Below are 23,267 nucleotides of genomic sequence, written 5' to 3'. Positions count from 1 at the left end.
CCCTATCGTCTGACTAGTCTGAACAGCTAACATCTCCTTAAAACAAATCATTTTCAAGGGTTAACTCTGCTTTTCTTGGAAATTACTACATTAATCATAAGCCTTCTTTTTACTCATCAACTTAGTCCTTCACCACAGCACTTTGACCCTGGCTTTTCCAATAGGAAAGCAAGCCAGAGCCTGAAAAGCAATTATTACTTCAAATAACTGACTGTTTAAAGTTCTGCATAAAAGTTTAAATTCTTTTTTGTCCATTTTGTGTAAGTACTACTTCAAATCCTTACACATTCTTTTACCTGCTGTCTTCCCACTCCCATCCATTTCCACACCCTGAAAACTAAACTCTTCTAAAAGCCCTTATTTTGAAGGTTTTACATTTAAATGTCTTTCCTAAAAAGCTGAAGCAGAAGGATCTGAACACATAAAAATGCTATTGCAAAAGACACTAGACAGTGATCTTTGAGCACACAAAAGGTGTCCCTTCCCCATAAACAAGGAAAAAGAAAAGAGGGAAAGAATATTCTTTCTGCCAGAGTCCATGCTTAAGAAAAGCTGCAAAACTCACTTTAGGAGTTTAGGACCATGCCAGCAGGATATTAGATTTAAAAGGAAAATTACTTTTTCAGCTTATTCTACATTTAAACTGGTAAGTTTGACTTGGCTTACAGCATATAGAATGAAAGAAACACAAAGGAAGAAGACAAAGATTGCCAGGACAAAGCACAAAGTATGATACAGGCTGGGGAGCAAGTGGTAGGGAACACCAAGTGGAAAACATAAGGTATAAGACCTTTGTATCCTAATTTAATTTAGAGTTGGAGTTGATGTTAACACCTCTGATTTTCTCTGTAAAGAAACTGAAATTTTAATTCCCCTACAATCTTTTTGTCTTCTAACCTCTGTTTCTAGCTCTTCTGGGGAAAAAACAAGAATTAAGTAGATCTTAGAAAACAAGTCCCAACCATTTAAGGGTGATTTTGATTAAATACAATACTGATGTGTCAATTTGAGGATGTCCACACAGCAACTTTTATGTATCACTGCCTATAAACAAACAGTGTGACAGGTCTTAATCACTGCTTAAGGATGGAAGTACTGCAGTGTATTATTGACACTATTCAAGCTTCCCTCAAGGCAGCAGTACAGCTGAAGCATTTCATAAGGCCCTTCTGACCTTGGTCTGAACACAAGACATTGATGATGTGATGTAATGACATAATTTGTTTACTGACACCATAATGTAAAGTATGAAATACAGGCTGTCAGAAATACAATCAACATAATATTCCATCCTTGCCCTCCAGATGATTTCCAAGGCAGGGAGAGTAAACAGCCTTCTCCCAGCTTCCTTAGTTTCCACAGCTGAGAGTGTAGGATGTTTACAATACCTGTCACTCAGAGCTCCCCAGAACAGAGCAAATGTCAGCAGACCTAGCACTGACTTCATCACTGACTGCTGGAAACATGCAGATGTCAAGAAATGGGAGGAAAAAAATCCATACCCATGACCATATGAATCCAAATCAGTTTTAAGTCCTTTGTGAACAAGTTGGAGGGTCTAAGAAAGAAGTTCAAAACAAGGCTGAGCTTCAGCATCTCCAGAGGACAGCCAGTATTATTGCCACCATGGTACTGCAAGGCTTACTGCCAGTTCACTCCAAAGTACTCTTGCATGTCCTGAAGTTGTGCCTGCAGAAAACAGAGAATACACCATTTTAATGAGTGCACATAGCAGAAAAATGGTCTTTGCATTCTACAAGTAAGAGCTGTCATGTAATTTCCAAAGGACTGGAAGCTTTTAACATGATTTCAAAGTGATATTTAGAGTGCTGGCTCACAGAATGCCTACACTATCTAGCTTATTTTTAATTAAAAGAGGAATGACAGTTCAGAAACACTTTTGAATACTGTGAGGAAAAGAATACTTTTAAAGATATAGCTTGGTAAATTGAAGAGTTTGGTTAAATAGCAACATGTGGCTGATAACAGCAGTCTAGGTACATTTGAGATTGTACTTTCCACTCAGAAACATTTTAAGTATTCAGTTTCCTTGAAGGCATAATCTCTAGGAGGTAAAAAAGCCCCAAACAAAATAAAGCTAAAATAAAAAAGATAATCCAATCAGAAAAAAGAAAAAATTTTCTCACGTAGAACAAAAGTCAAAATCCTCAGACGAGAAAACGATTCCACTTAAACAGGTTTAAGTGCAATGTAAGAAAAACTTTGGGACAAGATTATTAGTAGTTTCTGCTTTAAAAAACAATGCATGTGCAAAAAAAATATTCAAGTGACCAGGGACCTGAATTGTGTTACAGACGCACAGCAATGTACTTCAAAAAAAGTTAATCTGCTATTGAAAAGGTAGAGGAGCCTTAGCTCCTTAGGAGTATAGGGTTGCCCCAATACTAGTACAGTGCTCATCATCATATGAACACCATTTATAGCACAGTGTATTGGCCAGCTTTCTGAGGAAACAGCCTCTCTGGGGGCATGAAGTAAGTTTCATTTGGACCAAAGTAACGATGTAGTTTTCTCCTCTACCATTATCTACGTAACATTCCAGTGATTGTAAGAATCAGGATAGATATCCCAAAAGCCAGTGCCTGGAGGGAATCGATTTGGTCAGGAAACACAGCAGCAGCAGAAGGGGAAAGAAGGGGACTATGCAATTGTCCATTGCTTGACCATTCATAAGGAGGCCTAGAGATCTGCAAGAGGCTCAAAAGTTGCAATAGATCTGAAGGCACAGATTGTCTTTACCTTCTAGTCTGCTATAAAAGAATACAAACTGCAAGGACAGAGGTGGGACAAATTTTAAGAATTAAAAGTTTTCTTTCTCAAGCTGTCTGTCCTCAATAAATCATCTGGTCAGCAGTTAAACAATCTATGCTAGTTCTGCACTAAAAAGATGCATCTTTCCTAACTTCACCACTTTTACATGTCAGTGGGGTCTGTGGGTTGGATCTCTCTCTAGGGCATAGAGTAGAAGAGGAAAATCCCTGTCAAGCAGCCACACCAATCAGATTGCCAGGTAGCCCTGCTAGAAACAGCCTGGCATTGGCTCAATGATGAATCCAGCAGGAGAAACAAAAGCAAGAAGTGCAGAAATAAAATCATGGAGCAGTTCTGTCAGAGCAAGGAAAATTGGAACATCTCAGAATAATCAAGGTGTAAGCATCTCAGTAGGTAATCTAATCCCAGGTCTTCCTGGAGGCAGAGCCAGTTTTGAAATCCCACATGAACTGCTGCAAGGGACCTAACATTTCTCATTTGCAGATGGCACTTCAGCTCTTTACATCACTAAGATTTGCAGATGGCACTTCAGCTCTTTACAAAAGAAAGTTAAAAAGTAATATTGTGGTAGTCTCTGATGGAATTTACCACAGTATGCTCAATCTTTAGTTGACAGGTATCTGGTATTTCTTTTGCTAACAGATCCTATTTTGATCCTGGAAGAGCTATGATGATTATTTTTTATATCTAAAACACAATCATGGTATCATCTTGGTGTGCATCTTTTATTACCATTGGTTAGAACTGCTATTTACAATTACTTTTTCAGTACAATTCAAATTTCAGGGCTTAAAATCAGACAGTTGACTTAGAAAATATTAACTTACTTTACACTCTAAGATTAGAACAGTTCTTCCAAGTTTAATACATGGAACAAAAAAAATGACCCGATTTCTAATAATCTAGTATGTCCCCAATAAAAAAACCCCACACAACTATGTAAATTCAGAAAGCATTGATATTTTATTTGCTAAAAAGTAAGTAAAAGGAAAAAACTGTCACCAAAATGTCTATAGCAGGAAAAAAATCTGCTTTCAAAACAAGCCTATGAACTACTGGAGCTGTGGGCCTCATATCTAAGAAAATTGTGAGAGCCAGTGCTGTAACAGGCAACATACTGTCAGCACACAGAGAAGAAAACTTGTCAAGGCAAATGATGCAGTGACAAGGAAATACTCAAAACACGTGAAGCAAAAAGAATCTGGAGTTTCAGAACAGGAAAAATCAGAATAAAACCTAAGTAACATATTATGGCTGCACAGAATCCTAAACACTTCCGAGACTTGTTATATATTCTTCAGCTTTAGCATTTGAATGAATGAGACAAGTGAATTAGGACTTTAAAAGTCAGTTTTGCATATATATTTCAGATGTGCTTTTGAAAGGTGCACCAGGTAACCTCAAACAATTTAAGGAAATCTTCTGGCAAGAATTTCATTTATGTGCAACACAGTAATTCCTATTCTAAAGGGCCTACAGTCAAAACAAATGACAGAAGAACATGACAACAATTAAATGATGACTTTAAGTACAAGTCCTCTGTATTTCTACTGCTTCTCTATTGACTGCCTTTGACTTCCATATTGTTTCAGGTGGCTCTCTTTTTACTAATATTTATGTAGTCAAAGATGCATCTAAGGTGATGTACTTGAGGAGGATATGAAGCTACATAGATCAAAACCCCTTGCCAGGCACAGTTCCTCATCTATGTCCAGGTACCCACATACAGCAACCTGCCTGCCCCAGCTTCCATTGCAAAGCATGTCCTTCTGTAGGGGTCTAAGAAATACAGCTGGTGATTTGTCAGCAATCCTTGCACAAAGCTAGCCTAAAATCCTTCCCCTGAAGGGTCTAAGGGAAGGCACTACTTGCACCAATAGCCACACAAGCAGTCATGGTCTCAGCAAAGCTATCACAAAAGGATTAAGTACTGCAAAAGAAGCTTTCTCCCCCAGATCTCCAAGAGGCAAGGTGTTAGTGACATAGTCATTTTTCTGATGCTAAAACCTGCTCTCCCTCCCTTGGCTTCACTCTCCTACACTTGAGGGATATGACTGTAAAATGTAGTACAGATAGTTACATTAGAAGCAGCTGCTAAAAGAATGCAGTGCAACAACAAACTAACAACCCAAAACTAAAGCACTGCCCTGCCATCACCTAGACACTGTGAGTTGCCCAGTAAATGCCACATCATAAAGAAAATGTAGTCATTAATTTGCTTTTATTTTACAACTAAGCACAAAAGGAAAAGATTGAAAAGAAAACGTATTCTCTTTCCTTTGTAGCAAGTTAAATGTTTAATTTCTGGTAATGACAATAAGTTGGGTGCCAACATGCACAAATTACTCACTGCTCACTTTAGAGAATACTTGTTATAGCCAGAACCACTCAATTATATCACCCAACAGCAGAGGACCATAAAATAAAGAAAAATTACCCTGTCTGCAAACAGGAAGAAAATTATATATAGTGTAAGGTTTAACTCCCTTACAGGCTTGTAAAATGAGCTGACTTTATGCTACCTTCTGTACTCATGGCCCTCTAAAAAAGCTAATCATTCTTCTCTGCATCAAGCACACCATGAAAATGGGGGCAAATATCACTGAACATTATAAATATTGTGCCATTAGCAAAACTAATGATGCACTATTTGTATAGGAAGGCCTCTTACATTGCCTTTCACAAAAATTCTAAAGTGTCTCAAAACCTTCCTCAAAATCCATAATGCACACAGGGAAGGCTAACCTGCCTACATAAAGGCTTACCTGACCCACCTGCATTGACCCACTTGAGGGGCAAAATACTTGTGCTGAATCCCCCTTCTGAATACAGACAACTTAAAAAGAAGCAGGCTCGGGGAAGACTGCAAGCTATTTAAAACTCTTCCTTCTTTGCTTGGTGGAATCCTGGAGACTTTGTGGTCTTTACATTTGGAGATATTCCTAACTTATCTCCACTGATCAGTCCCCCTCAAGAAGCAGCTAGTAGGTAGTGTAATAGCTGAGTCAGTTTGAAGTAAGAACTGAGATTTGGACTTGGGAAGGAGCACTCACAGTGTCAGGCATCCTTAGAGCTCAGCTAGAGTCTGGTGGAACCCATTCCTAAGTCTCCATCTCTGTGTGGTAACCATGAAAACTACAAACCTCTCACTACTGCTGTTCTCCTACATGAAGAACAATTTCTCTCAAAATTGCCAAGATTTCTTTTTCACCTGCCTGGAAAGCCACACAGTTTCAGTGAATACCTTTTGATCCTGGTAACAATGACTTGTTATCAACTTTCTTAAAAAAACAAAACCCTGACATGTTTCTAAGATTACTTCAAGTCCATGACAGTGAATTCTGTTTTTTCCCATCTTAAACATTTTGTGTTCCACTTCAGAAACATGTATTTATATATACATGGGTAAAGAGGAGCCCTGGAGTCTCTGTCTGATGGGGAAGACCTAAAAATAGAGGCAGATCTCAGGGTTCTCCTTCATCTCTCCTTTCAGCTTCAAAGAAAGAAAACTATCCCATTCATTTTCTTCATGAGCCCTGCAACTATTTGAAGGGAAAGGAAGAAAATAAAATAATGTTTCCTTTTCCATATAACTGCTATAAGACTCACAAAAAAATCTGAAAACAAAGTCAATACATTTTAACTAGGTGAAAGAAAGATTAGTTTCAACAATTTTAAACTTTTTGCCTCTGAGAGTCAGAAGCAAGACCGCAGGAAAAGAACAGTCACCACACACAAGCTACAAAATAGGGTGGAACAGCCCAAAATACATAAGCAGGCATATTCTAGACAGGGAATTAATTGGCCCACCTTTGAATGAAAAGTATTTCAAATACTTTATAAATATATAAACTGCCACCAGATGTCAGTACAGCCTAGAGAATTGCTAGTACAACCCCCTACTCCAGGCTCTGATTTCTTTAACTCCCCCCTGCTGTCCCGGTAAACATATCCAGCCCTGCTGCAAATCCTGAATGGAAAAAAATCACGCACAATAGATCTCATTTGCACACTATCAACATTAAAAAAAAAACCAACAAAGGCATAAGAGTAGGCCTAAACATCGTATGCCTCAGGACAAGAAGAACCAGCTTGATACTAAATAATCTATTATTAAGGTTCACTGCTCTCCTCTCTCATGCTCATCAGATTCTCTAGCAACGAGTCTTGGCCCCACACATTCACATTCCCTCTGTTCCTAAATAGTCTCCTTAGATTATGCTGCAAAGTGACAGGGAATATTTAGCAATGAGGTTGCTAAGCTAAATTAAGCTTTTCTGCGAAACAAGCATTACCATGTCTGTCCTTGTGCTACAGCACAAGCTCTCCCCACATTCTCCCCATCTCTGATTTTCACAAGAGCTGCAAAAGGAAAGAGTTGCAAAGGAAAGAGTTGCAAAGGAAAGAGTTTCCAGAGCATCCCCGGCTGAGGTGATTTTGCTTTGAAACTTCTAACAGCAGACTTTATCTAACTTCTTCATGCAAATAAATATATAAATCTATGATTTCTTGATGGTAGAAATTAGTTTCAGCAAGACATGTAGCACATAAACATTTTTTTCTGCTCCATGTCCAAATTCAGTTACAAACTTTGCTACTAGAGCTATTAACTAGAGAGGTTTCACAGGCTACTTAAAGAGCAGGCCTTACTTCAGACCATCAGTGCACAGGTTAAAAAACAATCAAAAAAGGAAAGAAACCACTCTCCCATGCCAAACATAATTTATGTTATTTAGTCTCAGCAAGAATTTTCAGCTTTGCGAATTTATAGATTGAGCTTCTTGTCCTACCACAATCAACAAGTCTTACTTTGAAGCAAAACTCTGTATTAAGAGAACACCCGAATCTGTAGAAATCAAGAGGAGAATTGTTAAGTGGCTAAGAAACCTAACTTAAAATTTTTTCCTTGGCATAGACCTACTCAATGTTAGTGACACTGTGATTTCCATTTTGTAAGAAACAGTATTCAGGTAAGCAAAGCAACATACATTGACCTGTGGAAATTTACATCAGGAAAACTTGCTTGCATAAGAGTAATACAGCAAATGTTTATAATTTTAATACTGGCTTATTGCACAGTCTTACAAAATCTCTGATTTTCTTACTAAATGCAATCAACTCAGTGCATGTATCTTCTTAAGTCCAATGCAAAAAACTTTAAAAATTATATAATTAAAAGAAATTTGGTGAATTCAAAACCATGAACAAAAAATTAACTTTTTAGGCCAATGGTTTGGAAAAGAACTTACTGAAATATTTTCCTTGCCTTACAGGGCCATTTCAGCACAGCTCTGAGGTTTGAGCTTCAGTTTTAACCATACCGCACTCTTGGATTTCCTTGGTACAATTTCGTATCTCAGGTTGAATAAAATTGAGAGAGCAATAGAAATACAGATAGAGACTTTTTCTGAGCATTTCTTTTTGGGATATTAATATAAAAAACAGAAATAAAAAGCAGAGAGGCAGCATCCTGAAAGCCATGTAATTTTGAAGGGGAGATGGAGCACAAACCGCCTGTAAGTCTGTAAATTGAGCAGCAGCAAATGCAAAAAAAAGAATGTGAAGTAAATCTCTTCACAGGAAACCCTCAAACCACTTAAAGTAGAGCACCTCTTAATTTCATACCTAAACTAAGCCTTGGAACCTCCCTTCAATTCAGGTGAGCTTTGTAGTCTGAGAAGTTTCTCCTGGAGGAGCCTAACCACTGACTCAAGAGGAAAGGCAAGGTTAGTTGCAGACCTGACTAAGTGCTTAATTAAATAGAAAAACTATAAGCATGTTTCACCTTGCTTTTGAGTTCTATTAGGAAACCTTTCACAATTCCTATTTTGTTCCATACAACTGCACGTCTTTGTCAGGTTAAAACAAGAGGTAATTTATGCGTACTCTCTAAATTGGAATTCTTAATTCCTGAGTCTTGGCTCTAATTGTAACAAGGACCCTTGAGGCTCATAATTTCTCTCTGTTAACTTCCCTCCCTCAAATTCCCTACACGTAAACACTTGTTTCTACAACAGCTCTTCTGCGTGTCATTTCACCCCCACTTTTTGCACATTCAAAACATGCACAAACCAAACCCAAGTGTCTCAGTTTTACACATTCCACTTGCTCAGACCAAGTGTGCTATGTCCAGATGATAAGCACTATTCCAGTTACTGTCTATTCAGGAAATCTCAAGAACATTACCAGCATTGAGAGTACATGACTCAACAGCCAGCTTGTGCACTATGCCAGAATAATAGAATAGCTGGCTCCTTTCACCCAAGAAATGTAACTCCTTCAAAATCAAATTTATAAGAACACAAAGAATTTCAGATTCTGCAGAAGCAGAACTGCTAAGATGCACTTAAAAAGTTACTGGAAGTTCACATCAGCAGCAAAACTTGAGTGGAAAGAAGCTTACAGTCAGGTACTATTTAGCACAACTTAATTTCCTAAAATCTTTCAAAGTTCACCCTTGAGTATTCAAAGGGGGTTTTGGATTTTTCTCTACATTACCTAAATTATGTGCAGCTATCTTCTAGCTTTTCCTCTACACCCACCAAGCAGTTAGCTCTGCTGCTGAATGCACTATGGCAAATGGCATTCAAGCTGTGAGGCTTTGAAAGAGGCTGGCATTTCAATAGTTACGGGGCAGTAGGGGCATGCCCATGCAGATGGAGAATGGTGGACACATTGTTTTCCTCAATGAAGGAAACTGAAAAAAGTTCTAGTTAAAGATGCTTTTAAAATGTGGAAATTACCAGCCTGAAATGCTGTCATTTCTACATGGACAAGTAGGAATAATGTTTGGCACTGCACTTGAAATACTTGTACATTTAATTTTTCTTGCCAATGCTGGCTTAAGAGTTCTATTACATTCACAAGTAAGAATTAAGCACTGCAGGAAGCATTTCCTATTGCTAGTGTCTTATGGTTACTATAACCATGTTAAAATATTAATGTTGGATGATTTGTTTTTAAAGACATCCCCTTTTCAATGACTTACAAATAAGTTTAAAGGCAAAGTATGACTTATTAGGGAATTTTCATCCTTTAATTATTTTGCCTCTCTTAGATTACTCGGTTCTTCTTTAAATACCCAGATCTCTATTTCTTCTCTAAGCACAGTAGTTGCCTTAAGTTTCACTTTCCTATTTCCATCCCAGATCTCCTTCAGGTTAACTTAACAAACAGTGCTCTTGCCAAAGTCTAAAGATATTTGCACTATTCCATCCCTGTGTATTTTGAGTTACCAATCTTTTCTGTGACAGTCTAGAATCAGGTCTTCTATTCTGCTACCCCCCTTCTTCCTTCCTTATCAGAAGATATTCCATTTGTTTTTAGAATGAGAATCCTTAAAAGCTCTTCTACACGTTCAATCTGGGTGGTTTACTTTGCAATTAAAAAAAATCCCATCCCCTTTGTGAACATAGTCCAGAAAACTGCCATTGGACTCTGTGTCCAATGGCACACATGAAATCTTTCTTCATCTCCCTAACACTTCAAGAAAAATATTCCTGCTAACTCTAACAAGTAATTAATACTTCCAACTCCACAGACCTAGCCAAACACTCAGGCTTGCAAATTATTTATGCATAAAATCTAAGTTTAAGCTCCTTTCAACTGATCCTTACATTTCCAGTCCATCCAGGCAACTCTTAGTCTTCCACGTATCTCTTAACCTGATACTCTCCAGTGAAGTAAAGGCAAAAATCTTGCTGTGACGGGAATAGATTTAGAAAATTACTGCCAGAAAGAAGACTCTAAGAATCCTTATATCCTCTTAGGGCCACCTGTCCCTTCTCAGCGGAATCAAACAGCAGCTATTGTCATGGTCTAGGCCAGTCAAGATCTGCAACCTTCCTTGCCCTTAGTAAGCCTTTTTCTCTACCTCCAGTATCACACAAGGACAGATTTGGCACTCCACGTTACAGTTTCTATGACAGCTCATTCATGCTTTCTTCTTCAGTGTGTCTTAACAGAAATGAAATCTCCACCCTCAGAGCCTCCCTCAGAGTCCTCCTCTTCACACTGTCTACACGCAGCAGTCCCACCGGTGCTGCCTCGCCGCGTGATCCACCCATGCAGGGGCAGGTTCACGTACGCACTGATCCAGAACTGTGCCAGGGACCTCACAGAAATCACGGTGCTCAGCCCCACCACATGCTGCAGTCACACTGAACACCTGACTGACAACTTATGAAGTCATTTAACCCATTTTTGGCTAAGGCTGACTAATTAGCAACGTCAAAGAAAAATCTGAGAGAAAAGAACAGGCATTACTTGCATAAGGCAGCTATGCTGAAGCTAAACAATTTTTTTTTAGCAATAAAATCACTACTTGACCCTGAATACAGTAAAAATAGCCTCACCTGAACATACCTTCTTTTCTCCTAAATAGGCAGTAAACTTAAAACTTCTTTTGTAGTATTTCAGTAAGGCTCATCACTATGGTATGTGAGCAACCCAAAGAAGATCAAGTTGCTTATCTGTATTAAACAACAGTTGCTGCAGGTTGAAAACAAGCAGGGCTTCAGTTGTCCAGAGACTCAGCTGAGGTTTCTGTCTGGCAAAGATGATGTGTTTGAAACAAGGCATGGACCCAGATTCCATTTGATATGGTTCTTCCTGATGCATAGATTTCAGGTAAATTCAATAGCTCCTCTCCTTCCCCTCTATGGAACAAAAAACTTTTCCCTCTGTCTGCTAACAGGATTAAGTGTCGCATTTAAATTTCATCAAACTCCACTTTGTTCTCTAACCCCTCCTCTGAATTAGCAGACTGCTGCTGAAGCAGGCACAGCTTCTCCTCCTCGTTAACATCACGGACACGCTGTGGCAGGGATCCAAGCTCTGTTTCCCTGCAGAGGATATAGCTTCTGTGCAAGTGAACAATCTCCAGCAAAAGCTTAACACATCGTCCCATTTCCTCTGCTGGAAGGGAGTCTCCCAGCTCTGAACAAACAGAGCCCTGGAGCCAGCCCACAGACAGCGTTTACAGAAACAGCAACGTCACTGATAGGACAGATTCGGATCCAGCAGTATTTTTTTTCCATGAAAAAGTAGTAAATTAGGCATTAGTCAAATGCTGATATATTTTTTTTAGCTATTTCATATGGAGGCTTCCTGAAAAACCACATCTTTTTTACTGTGGTTAAAGGAAATCTTATGCTGAACAAAGGAACTGAGAGGTACCAATTTAGCAGCAGTTTTATATTTCCATCCCCACCTGTCCTCTTGCTGCCTAACTTCCATATGTGCACATGAGGGGCCTAAATCATGCCAGTAGAAAATAAAGGAACATTTTTTTTCTTGCGGGATTTGCATTTTTTAAAATGCAGTGAAAACTTTAGACTACCCAAACTTTGTGAAAATATAAAGGCAGACTACCTAAACTATTTACAAAAGTTCTGGACCATCTGTAATTCTTCCTACATGAACTTTGACAATCTTATTTAATTAGTATCAACCTTTCACCACTTAGCATGCTGCTAAGTATTAGTCTATTTTTATTTTATTTATTTTAAGGAAGTGGAACAATACAGCGATCATCAAAAATAGTACATCAAATAGTACATGCTGTACCCTGTACTTAAACAAATAAATACAGAAAACTATAATCCAAGGGTAGGATATATAAATATAAACTTTCATTTTCACAGAGTTCATGAGAATTATAACCTTTGAAAACCCAATCCATCTGGTAATTGAAGTGGTTTCAATCTCACATTACTAACACAGGAATGGAGCAAAAAGCTGCTCTCAGCATGCATTTTGCCAACGAATCAAACTTGTCACATCATATGGTCAGTGTATAAGACAAGGCAAACAGGCACAAGAGAAAAAGGCACCACATTTTTTTCTTGTTCCTGCCTCACTTCCAGTCCTACAACCTGCCTGGTGACTTTGAGAGACACAGCTGATATGAAGCAAGAAGCAAAGAAGTGTTAGTTAGAGAAAATGTGAAAATCCAGGCTCCATCCAAGAAGCAGGAAGCAAGAAACTCGAGGGTCAGCTGCATTAGATAAGGGCAGAGACAGGCTCCAGCACACGAATTTTTTAAGCAAATGGCTTGGCAACAGAAATAATATCTTAAAAAGTTTCTGTGCCCAATGCCTCCCACACTGAAGCTGCAAAACCTCATCCTGTTCCCCTCATCAGGGCTGTGAATCGTGCTAACATGGAATGGTGCTACTCACATCCAGATCTTCTCTCTGTACAAAATGAGCAGGCTACTTCTAAAAAACCTAATTTGCAAGAAACCTCATCTAGACCAAACCAAACAGAGAACAGAGGCTTCATTTTCTTTCACGAGTCTTAAAGCACCACCAGGAAATCTAAACTTCTGCATAGGAAAATAGTAAGGTAAAGTACAATTTAAATAAATAAAGCAACTGCATACAGTTCTGCCTGTGCCCTTTCTGGCAAAAGATGAGGGCAGGCAGCTAGTATTTCAGACAGACCCCATAATACTTCCTGACCAAGCTAAGTGAAAGCCTGCCAAGTATTAAAGGGAGAAGAAAGGGATGCAAGCAGCTCGGGTACTTCCTTCCTAGAGATATTTTTTACCAGCACTGCAATTCTATGGGTCTTACTGAGAGAACTGATGTGTTAGGCAGAGTTCAGCAACATCCCGATTTTATTTTCTGTTCTGAACACAAACCCAGAGAGGGCTGATGGCAAGTGGCACACAGGCTGTTTGTCAGGAGGCTATGTAAAATAGTGAGAACACCTCGTGATATTGATTAAAAAACCATGATGACTACTTTCCCTCCCAGCCTGACTTATGTTTCTAGCTAGACATACTCTACTTTCTCTTCAAGGCTGCAGCAATTGAACTTTGCCTGCCCACAGCCCCAGCAGGCTGCACAAACTGCACTGAGGTTACCACGGGATGGTATCAGAAATGATTCTGTCATCACCATTAGACACTTCAGCAGAGGCCAAAGCCCAAATTTTAGAATCATAATAATATATACACCCTCTTCATAACAAAAAATCTGTCCTGATGCTGCTCATGCCAGTGCAAGGAAACTTTGTTCCCTAGAGCTCTGTGAAGTGATACCTCCCGCCAACACAAGAGCGGTGCCAAGACACGCTAAAACGGGAACCAAAGAGGAAATTGAAAGTTAAGTCGGGTTCAGATTTTAATTTCTTAAGCAAAAAAGTCCTTCATTCTGAAGTGGTAAAAGTGAAAGTGAAGATTAAACTATGTTCAATTTTATGTCACATGTCTTCAAATTCTTTGGAAAGGTAGAAATTTGACACAAATCTTCTGCATTAGAATTTATTGTAACAGTCATTTCTGTGAGAAGATCTGAAACCACACACCTCATTTTCTAAAATGCAAATATTTTGCTCCTTGTTTAAAGTGTCTGGAGGCTTAAAATAACAGCAGATATAAACCACAGTTAAAACCTGTAATATATACTAGCCTCAAAGCATAATTGCATTCAAGATACATTAGTTACATTTCAGCTCAAAGAAAGGTTTGAAATTATGTCCCAACATCTGATATTTCTCTGCTAAGTGGAGAAAACTGGTTCCACAAATCCATTCCAGCAAATTAAAGACTATTACCAACATAAGCCAAACTGCAATCAAATCAAAGTGACCATTTAGTGCTTATAATGAAAACTAGAGGATATATATCTTCAGATTTTCTTTTCAGTAGAAAACTGATATTCTGCAAGATATTCCATAAAAGTTCAAGAAATTCAGTGCAAACTATTTCTCAATATATGATGGATGTCCCAACTGATTTTAGCTCATGATGCAATTTTAGCACATCCTGTTTCTACTCATATACTTCACACAACAGGTCTGCTGCAACCACAGAAACATCTTCAAAAAATAAAAAACTACTTCTAAAGCAAAAGTGCTTTATCTGTATGTGTTCTACTAGGAACTGCTGAATCTCTAGGAAGAAAGATACCTCACCAGAATCCAAAACAGTCAGTAGACATTCTATAGATGCAATTAGGAGCATTTTCTTGTTCTATACCTCTCATAGAGGAGAATGCACATGACACTACCCTTAAGTCAATACCCCCAGCAAGTGCAGTCTGCCATGAGTTCAGAAAACCTCTCTGCAAGAGAAGCACCGACAATGGTATGACCAAGTCTAATCACCCGTGTCCCACAGCATCAGAGTAAGGGCCAGAAGTCTGAAGGACTTAAAGCACCAATACCCTTTCTGGAAATATTTTAAATCTGTTTCAGCTATGAGTAAATGAGTACACTTACAAAGTCAAGAGGAGATTGCAGACAATAAGCACTTGTGAACACAAGGCAAACTGTGTGCATCTCAAGGAGAGTATCCAAGCAGGGGGTTAAGCTTCAGCCGGCTGTGCAACCACCTTCACAGACGTCAAACATTCAGTTGGCAGTTTTCTCCACATATATAACCACAGAAAAGTGGGAGACAGGCTTAGACCTGAGTCCAGCCAACATTAGGGCAAGGAAGATGTTTTTCATACCTTTATTAGATGCTTGCAGCTTTTTGCCTGTGACTTAAGAGAAGCACTTATACCTTCTTCCCCTCAATGTATGTCCACTTGGCAGTATAAGTGCTGAACCAGTCTTACATCAGTGACACTGAGAGAAGATTTGAAACATTTCAAAATAATACTGCTCTCATAAGCAGCAACTGCAAAATGCCTGAGGCAAAAATGTGTCAAGTTCCGAATCTTAATTATTCAAACTCTGTACTGAAACACACACGTTCTCCTTTTCCTAAAGCTATCACTTTAATTCCATTTTACTAATGTGAAAAACCTGCAGGTCTTCCTCATGAGGAGAATGCTCAGATTAGGAAACTTGCATATTTTTTTCACTATGGATTTGCATCTCCTTTACAATCAGATTTTCAGCTCAGCACACTGACATGGAAGGAAATGTAATAGAAAAAAAATCTTTTAACAAAGCCACTATCTGCAGTCAGTTCCTCCCAGGAATGAAACACCCAACCTTCCAGGACAGCACCAGATATATTTGTATAAAATATCTTTGTGATAGAAATGAACAAAAGAACAACAAGGCTTCTTTACAGATTTCCTCATACAAGACATGAAATCCTTCTGTATAGATAGTTGCTATGGTGCAGACTTAAGGGGAAAAAGAGGGGAGATCAGACTTCTTGTTTACAGGTTTCCAATATGCTCCACTTGATCCATCTTGAAATTGAAACCCCTTAGCTTCCTGTCTTAAGGCTGTCAGACAGTAGAGAACAAACGGTGTTAGCAACTTTACAAAGCCCCCACATGTTCTGCACAGAGCTACAGAAAAACATCCACGTGGATTAGGCAACAGACAGGAGAGACAATATAGTTCCAAAGAGAACAGAAGCCATACTAAATCCTGAAAGACTTATTCAAGGGAAAAGAGACTTACTCTAGGAATGAAATGCCAGATTATCTCTGAACATTGTCAACACTTCACCACAATGTAACACTGCATGGATCTATTTAAAAATACACCATTTTGACATTCTCAGGCAAAATCCTGATTCTTCTGAGAACTTCTTACACAGGTTTTATCCCAACAGGTATGCCTGTCTATTTACAGATTCAAGAAGAATAAGACAAAGACACTTAGGGTAGGATTAAACTTGCAGTAAAACACCTAAACCATGCAGTCCTCTACGGTCAAAATGCCTGAAGAGAGATTCAGCTTACTCTACAGCAGACATTTGGGGTCTAATGCAGGTACCTAGACATAGGTAAGTGCTGTCAGTTTAAATGTCCCATCAGTTTCACCTCAGTTCCAGCTGCCTCCCCTGTAAACCTTGCATCCATCAGCATTATGCAATTTTTACCAATGCTTCAGAGATCCTAGCTAGCACCTAGTTCAGGCACATGACCAGAGGGCCACTGTCCAGGCCCCAATGACCCTACCAAGGACATTTTCACCAGCTACAAACACAGATAGCACAGAAACTTGGGGCAAAAGTAGAAAACTTAAACATCTTTCATCAGTCAGATGCAACAGAATGCATCCTTTACTCTTTTGACAATTGATAAGAATATAACTATCACTTGTTGACTACTCTGGCTGCTCTTTACTGTGGTTTGGGGGCTATGCAATCGATTTAGCCTTTGCAGTTACTTCTTTAGGGTCCCATGTTTTAAAGAAGCTACCAAATGTAATTTCTTCTCTAGATCCCTTAGTCACTTACCAGAAGATTAGACCAGAACTTTTTGCCAAAACCTTCTATTTAATCTGTCTGCATGAACTGCCTCAACCAACTTTTTTTCAGTATGGTGTAAAAAACCCACTCATACAGAACAGGTCTGTTCTTCCATTCAGTCAGGGTCCAGTCTGGTTCTGTCATATATTGTGTTTCCACTAAACATCCAGGGTGAGGTAGAAGCAACTACCTGATCCAGAATAATTCCAAGGTTTAGGAAATAAATGATGCAGTGTTTCTTAAAAAAGTACAAAAATCCCTTCATGGAGAGAGATGCCTTTAAAGACCTCCAGAGGGAGACCCTGTCTAATTTTTAGCATTTAAATTGCTTTGAACATCCATCCTGGGCATCACCAGTGACACCACCAGCATCTTACTACAGCCTGAATATTCAGCTCAGTCAGATCAGGAATTCAAAACTCAATAATAAATAGAGAAGGAAACAAGGCCAGACAACTTTCGAATTCTGTGGCAGTTTTCTTGCTCTCTTTAGACTGCCATTTATTTATCCCCTGCCCCTAGTGGTTCTGTTTGCCTTAATCTATTTCTCTTCCTTTATCTGCTTACTATTTGCACAAAGTGTAAAAATATTAGTTTCCATTTTGTCACATATGCCTGGAAAATTTAACTAATGCCCCAAATCATTTACTCCCCACTGTTAGCAAACAGCCTAAACCGGAACAGTAGCACAGTAGCATCTAATCTGTATTTGTGCTACCACAAGCACCACTAGAAATTTGAAGAAGAAAAAAATAATACACTGGAGGGTACTGGCCTAGACTTCTTTCCACTCTTTTTTTTTTTTTTTTTTTTGTTCTTCCATCTTCTGGGATTTGCTTCCACGGGAAGATATTAATCTGCTGGCTGTCAACCCAGAAGCCCTCCTGACTGTGTTCTGCTGACAGGAATCAGACCTTCACTAAGGCCAGACTGGGACAGAACAACAGTGGAGAAAGCATTGCCCCTTCATATTTACAGGCACACTTTCCCATTTATTTAACAAGCATCAGAATTATTCTACTAATGTAGCTATATTCCATTTCTGACATCTTAGAGATAAGGGAGGCTGTGCAAGAAAGGCATCCAAGTGCTTCTATAGCTATACTCCTTACACACAATCCACCCAATAGTAAGAATATTTAGGAGAGTCACATAGTTCCCATGGAGAGAGAGCTGAGATCTTGTCAGATTCTATTCCAAATCCACTGAAAACAGAAGAGCTTTTGCCAAGTCAATTTTGGCAAGTGTTTCTAGCATTATCCTGTCTTGCCAAAAAGCATTTAGATTTTGCTGGACTTATTTACTTGTTCAGTATTCTCAGAGAAGTGGAACTATTTGTTGCTGGAGAGAAGTTGGCTTACTTTGAAGACCTGGAACAACATTTAAAAGATGAATCAGAGACTGACTAACTTAGGAATTTGATCTGTTAACCTCAGCTCACAGCAACAGAGCATGCTCAGTGTTAGAAGTAATCCATAGCACAGCTACTTCAGGTCTGACACCAGCCAACTCTCTGAACTCTAAAATGCCACTTTTAACATGCTGGTTTTATATAGCCAAGTTCTATCCCTCTCAAAAATACCATCCAACACAAGCTGTAAGATGATGCTGATAATTCTCTTTAGGGGTCAAAAGAGCACAACCATGTTTTATGGAAAAAACCCCAATCCATTAGCATTCTTTACTGACTGCATGGAGATGAATCCTCTGAAGGCTTGATTTTCAGAAGACATCAAGCATCCAGTCTCTCTCTCAGACACAAAGGTACATCTCTTTAGAACACCCTAACTTAAAGGCTGATCCCTCTCACACTGTTGTCCACACACTCACTCCCCACAGAGCTGGTCAGTGCTCTGCTTCCACCCTGTCAGTGAGGCATGCAGGAATGCTTTTGATCAGATGCATCAGAGGTACACTGGTGACATATTTTGCCTGACAGAGTCATGCTCTACTGCTCAACACAGAAAATTGACTGAAAATATTTAAGTATTTCAAAAATGTTATCTGCAGCACTTGTTTTCAAGCTTTTGGTACTGTTTCTCCATGCTTTTCCATTACACATTTTCAGCTTTACTAGCTTATTTTTTATCTTTTTTTTTCCTTTGCTAAGCCAGATGTTCATTCTTCATGCCTCCCTCTATTCCCCCATCTCCTGACACTGCCCACTGCGCACTGCCATAGACAGCAACTTTGCCTTCCCTTTTCCAAAACAGAAGCTATGTACTAGGTTATAGCCACGGTTCACCTATCCTCTAAGCACATACTGCCTTGAAAAAAGTACAAAATACCACTTAGTCTTACATAGTGTCACTTTTCTAACTCCTCACTGTTATAATTCAGCCTGGAGGATACGTAAACATTCCCTACACTTCTGGTTTCTAAACGTGTACATTCTATGTGTTTTGGTGGCATTCAAGGTGACAGGTACCACCTTGCTTCCTAAGAGATACAAGCAACCTACCATATGACCCATTCCCACTTTCATTGTACCTTCCCAATACTCAATTCACTTGCAAGCTAACAGGAATACCTGAGGATTTCTCCTGAGAAAAAAAAAAAAAAAAAAAAAAAAAATCAAAGCCTACCACTCTCCACCCCAGGGAAACATACCACTCAGTGACTATTCTTCATCAATAGTTTTAAATCTGTTGACCAGATACATCACATCTAGACTTTTTACTATTTCAATTTTTTCTATCAGGATGCTTGGGCTGCCAAATCCAGTATCATGGAATACATCATAAAGTGTTTGTGTGAGGCTATCAATCTGCCTGATTTAACATGAAATAAAATAAATTGACAATGTAACAAGTGAGTTCCATTTCCTAGTCCGATCTACTCAACTTACCTACTTTGGTCCAAGTCCTATTTCAATATTTCTGTCAAAAACCTTGTCAAGCTGTCTATATGTCTATGTTGACCAGGTCAACCAAGTCCATAAGCAGTCGTAAACTCTACTCACCCAGTTAAGCCCTGGTACATTTATTTTAATTGAATTTAGTTTCCATCTGTAATCTGGAGTACACTAATTTTAGATTACCAGTCCACAGAGTTTTTATATTACCGCTCTCCAATTCCTTGATACAAGTTACTGGCATCTTCTAAACTATGTCCTATTTTAATAGCTGTTATCAAACATTCTCCTGGATTGCTAAAACTGAAAGAATGCCATCAACATTTGTATCTGACTACACCCCAGCTTTTTAATCACAAGCCTGACAAGTCTACAGAGTATTGTCTTTAAGCACTACTATATAATTTTGACTTCTACCTGATCATGAGCACCAACATTAAAATCCTTTTGTGTCTAATAAAAGTCTTTCTTTCTTTTTCTGACTGTCCAGCTGTCCTGCCTCCATCCATGACATTTTCTTACTAATTTTATACATTGCTTCATTATCTGCTAATTTATATTCATGGAATAAAAGCTGACAGACATCTATTAAGGGATTTCTTGTGGCAGGAGGAAGGGAAAAAATATTTTAAAGCACGATTTCCACCTCTATTCTCAGACATTTTATCTTTGCTATCTCTCTTGATTATGGATTTTTCCACGACTAGTAAGATTTTTGTAAGCCATTCAAAAGTGCTACACTTTTTCAGTTCATATTTCATCTTTCCCCTTGTGTTGTTCAAAAGCTTTCTACCTTTTGAATTTCTTCCTTTGAGGAAAAAATATTGAATTCATCTGACTACAAACGGACTTCTCTGAGCACAGACAGGTACACCTGAGGTCGCTATCCCAGACTGACTTTGAAGCTAAGGGAGAGAAACAAGCAGAGCAACTGGGGACAAGTTATCCCGTTCCTAAATGCATATCTAAAATAAAACATATAAAATTGCCATGTAAAAGGGCCTCTCCTTATTCATGAATGTAAGCCTAGAACAGTGCAGCTCAGATATATTTAACTGCAGCACAGCTGTAATAAGTTCAACAATATGAATGCATATTACAGGTATTTCCTACCAATTTTCATTAACAATTAGAATCCCACAAGAGTATTGAAAGGCAATGACAACCACTCTAACCCACTATGGGACAGAGAAATTACATTTCCAGTGGACTTCCACCTTAAGACATGACCATACTTATTTTTAGAATGTTCATAATTCCTATTAGTTTCTTTGTGAAGAAGCTTACATATTCATAAAATAAGCATTTCTGAGGCACTTCACTGATTCACAGATACCTGTATTATTGATCTGTCAACAGCTGCCACCTTTGCTAAGAACAGAACACCTGCAGGGTCACAGCCCTGGGCCTCATCTAATAAGCTCTGCAGAATACATACAGCCACTTCGAGTAAGTCTGACCTGTGTCTTTCAAGTATTTCTGAAGATGCTTCTGCACATTCAAGTTTCTCTAAGAAGAGCTGGAGAAGGTTTAGCAGAAAGGACATTGTGCTAACTCTGCAGAGCCATGCTCCTTTATATGCTTTTCCCTCTGCTCCTAGCTGGGTCCTGCCCTTGCCCTGTAAATCTAGGATCTAAGCCAGTTTCTTTGCTTTCACTGCATTACACACAAGCTCCAATTACTGGCTGAAATATCTTAAGGAACACCACCACTCAAACAAAAGACCAAAACCCCTCATAGCAGGTATGATTTCAAGGAGATAGCAAGTAAATGTGTCTCACATAGGTTTTCTGCCATTTCATCACTGATTAGTTTAAGCTGTCAAAAACCCTTCTGTATGTTTTGAAAATCTTTCACGATGTTGATGAGGAACATTTATAGTTAGAGAATTAATCACTGTATGAATCCCAGAATCACATCAGATATCTAGAAAGGCTTTAAGGTTACATAGCTTTTAACAATCAAAATAGAGGAACTTCAAAGATCATTCTAGCCACCATAAATTAAATTGCTGACACACTAATAAGATCCTTGCTCTAAAGGAACAGCAGCATTTGTACCTAATCTAGGTAAGTATTCAGCTTCTTTATTTTTTAAGCCCCTAATATCTGAGCAAGAGCTTCAGATAAGCACATATTCCATTGAATAATGTCATTAACTACAGGCAGAATGCTAGCAACTAATTGTATTAAGAAATTCTAGAACACAAGGCTGGTTTACTCTGCACAGCATGCACGTCTAGGCAATGGGTAGGAATAACCCAGGCCATCTGCACAGCTTCCTTTGCATCTTTCTCCTCCTCCTTCCATGAGGAGTGTGCATGTATACACAAATGTACATACACACACGAATAAAAATACAAGGCAGAGTATATCAGCCTTGTATAGTGAAACTTCTTAATACAGTTAGTTTCAAGCATACATATAAAAAAATATATATAAAGGAACATTAAGGATACACAAAGTTGTTATGCAGAATGGTGAAAATCTTTCTGGAGGAAGTAAAATGTTTTCACTGCTCTGCAGAACAAAGCAGCTTCCCCAGAAATAGAAGCACACATCAGAAATGCAGCTATCAACTCTGCAAAGTCAACACTGCAATATGAAAATATGAATCCTATTCTCTAAGTATACAGAAAGTGAGGAGGGCAAGAGGAAAAAGAGTACTATAAACAGTACTGTAAGAACATCTGTTAACAGCCTATGGCCTTCAGCAGAGTGCACAACACTTCCCAAATCTTTTACTACAACAAAGTGGTTAAAAAGGTTGTTGACTGATTAACCTTTTATTTCTGAGACCAAGGAAAAAGGTTTGAAAAGGATTGAAAAATTTCAGGTCCATAATGGAGAATAATAGCATTACAGAACAACAGGATGTGGGAGTTATTTCATGTGCAGGCTGTGATGAAGACAAAAGCAAGCAGTTTAAGTTGCATCTAATGAATAAAGGTCAGTCAAGGAAAGGCAAAGAGATGAGTGATATGGTGAAAGCAGAGACAAGAGATCTCTACATGGCATCCTGGAGAGCTAAAAGCAAGTCCTCTGTCTTTACACGAGAAGAGTTACAAAAGAAGTGCAATGAAGAAGACAGAACGGCTCAGAGCTCCTTCAGGTCGATGCTCTAAGACCTACTACTGACTGAAATACACCTGGATGCCCAAAGGAGATTGCAAAAAAACTGCTCTGAGCAATCTCCCTCTCTTCCACTGCTAGTCTTGCCTTGCCACAGGCAGAAGTTCTTGAATTAAATTTCTATGCTCCACACTATGAAAAGAGGTATGTATTTAATCAAAGGATGTTCAAGGAAGGGGGAAAGAAAAAATACTTCAGCAACACAAGACAAAGTTACAGAAAGTATTTCCAGTTTATTCACAAGAAAAATCCAAGTGCCAATAACAGGAAGCCTGAATTGGAGGAAAATGCTGGCTATCCATATTAAATTAAGAGATGT

At 38.7% G+C, this 23,267-nt stretch overlaps 1 long non-coding RNA gene across 1 annotated transcript in view; it reads right to left on the bottom strand.

Annotated features, from left to right (window-relative positions):
* Positions 1–1,510: 1,510 nt before the first annotated feature.
* LOC136554990 (uncharacterized) overlaps positions 1,511–23,267 on the bottom strand; it is a 37,101-nt gene continuing 15,344 nt past the window's right edge. Inside the window, exon 3 of the long non-coding RNA XR_010783405.1 lies at positions 1,511–1,689. This is a non-coding gene — a long non-coding RNA (uncharacterized lncRNA). The remainder of the gene's footprint in view (positions 1,690–23,267) is intronic.

Source organism: Molothrus aeneus, chromosome 3 (assembly GCF_037042795.1).
Source record: "Molothrus aeneus isolate 106 chromosome 3, BPBGC_Maene_1.0, whole genome shotgun sequence".
NCBI classification, from domain to species: Eukaryota; Metazoa; Chordata; class Aves; order Passeriformes; family Icteridae; genus Molothrus; species Molothrus aeneus.
Note: the sequence above shows the minus strand (reverse complement) of the source record. Positions and strands in the feature narration are given on the sequence as shown.